Source organism: Silurus meridionalis, unplaced genomic scaffold, assembly GCF_014805685.1.
Source record: "Silurus meridionalis isolate SWU-2019-XX unplaced genomic scaffold, ASM1480568v1 Scaffold398, whole genome shotgun sequence".
Classification (NCBI taxonomy): domain Eukaryota; kingdom Metazoa; phylum Chordata; class Actinopteri; order Siluriformes; family Siluridae; genus Silurus; species Silurus meridionalis.
The window spans coordinates 1-2,272 of record NW_025804521.1 but is presented as its reverse complement, the minus strand read 5'-3'; positions in this window follow the sequence as shown (position 1 = coordinate 2,272).

Genomic DNA, 2,272 nt, shown 5'->3' with positions numbered 1-2,272 from the left:
AACAGTCTGTTGCTCATAAAAAGAAAAAAAGCTGAACAAGGCAATACAGGCGAGGGCATGATGCACGAGATTATACAGATCAATCATACATACATAAAACAACAATGATTATGCAGGAGATTATCCAATTCATTAAAAATAACATCAATACTCAGATCCGTCACACATATATATATATATATATATATATATAAATAATAAATAATTAAATAAAAATAAATAATTATATATATATATATATATATAAATAAAATTATTTATTTTATCGAAAACAACACTACCAGAGCACAACCTGGTAAAAAAAAGACTGATAGAAATCATCTAAACTGGTCAGAACACCTGTGCTGATTTCTGTCTACCATCAAAAGCTCCTACAATGAACATGTGGGCTAATGGGGGGCATGGTTTGAGGTGACATCACTATATCACCCACAGTGCAACCCCCTAAGGTTTTCATGAGCAGTACCAATGCACTCTGAGTCGTCTTCTTCTTTCGGCTTCTCCCATTAGGAGTCTCCACAGCGGATCATCCGTCTCCATAACACCCTGTCCTCTACATCTGCCTCTTTCACACCAACTACCTGCATGTCTTCCCTCATCACATCCATAAACCTCCTCCTTGGCCTTCCTCTTTTCCTCCATCCTCAGCATTTTCCTACCAATATAATTCATGTCCCTCCTCTGCACATGTCCATACCATCTCAATCTCACCTCCTCACCTTGTCTCCAAAACGTCCACATCGCTGTTCCTCTAATAAACTCATTTCTAATCCTGTCCATCGTCGTCACTCCCCCAACAACATCTCAACATCTTCAGCTCTGCTACCTCCAGCTCCACCTCATGTCTTTTACTCAATGCCACTGTCTCTAATCCATACAACATCTCAGGTCTCACCACCGTCCTATAAACTTTCCTTTCACTCTCACAGATACTCTTCTATCACAAATCACTCCTGCTATCACTCTTCTCCACCCACTCCACCCTGCCTGCACTCTTTTCTTCACTTCTCTAACACACTCTCCATTACTTTGCACTGTTGAACCCAGGTACCTGAACTCCACCACCTTCTCCACCTCTTCTCCCTGCAACCGCACCCCTCCACTGCCCTCCCTCTCATTCACACACATGTATTCTGTCTTACTCCTACTGACTTTCATTTCCCTTCTCTCCAGCGTGTACCTCCACCTCTCCAGGATCTTCTCAACCTGCTCCCTACTCTCACCACAAATCACAATATTATCCGCAAACATCATAGTCCAGGGAGACTCCTGTCTGACCTCGTCCTTCAACCTGTCCATCACCACTGCAAACAGGAAAGGGCTCAGAGCCGATCCTTGATGCAGTCCAACCTTCACCCTGAACCAGTCTGTCGTTCCTACTGCACACTTCACTGCTGTCACACTCAATTCAATTCAATTCATTTTTATTTGTATAGCTCTTTTAACAATGAACATTGTCTCAAAGCAGCTTTACACAGAAAATGTGGTGATTAAATGTAAATATGTTCTTTGTCCCTGATGAGCAACTGTGGCAAGGAAAAACTCCCCGAGATGGCATAAGGAAGAAACCTTGAGAGGAACCAGACTCAAGAGGGAACCCATCCTCATCTGGGTTGCACCAAATGTCCATTTGAAGCATATATACAAAGTTGCGGGTACAGTGATGATGATCAGAAGCAAACTGCACTCCCGAGTCAGTGCAGCAGACCGCCGACACCAACTACAGTCCAATCTGTCCTCAAAAGCACCCGTTCTACTTCGGAATTATATGGAACCACCCAAGGTGTTGATGAGACCGTCCCAAGCTGCACAGAAGTGTGAAGATCCACAGAGGAGAGGGGCAGGAACAGTGGCCACTGGAGCCTCAGGAGCATGTTTAACTCGACCGAGAGAGAGAGAGAGAGAGAGAGAGAGAGAGAGAGGGGTGAAGAGAAGGATATGGATTATTAAGTGTAACTATTGGTGTATGAAAGTTAATGTCACTGTGCAGTTTGGACTCCGGCAAGACTCGCTATGGCAGCATAACTAAAAGGGAGAACCAGAAGGTAACACAGACATGAGGGATCTCTGGGATAGACGACCCACCACCACACCACCGTCAACAAACCTGAGTGAACGTGTGAATGTGAGGGGACGACAGCATACAAATATCCCAGTTCACCAAACACTCTATATCCATGCTCCATCCAGATCTGAGCCTTTACCTAAGAAAAACCTACTGATAAAAGGCTTGACTAAATAAATAAGTTTTCAACCTCGACTTGAACACTGA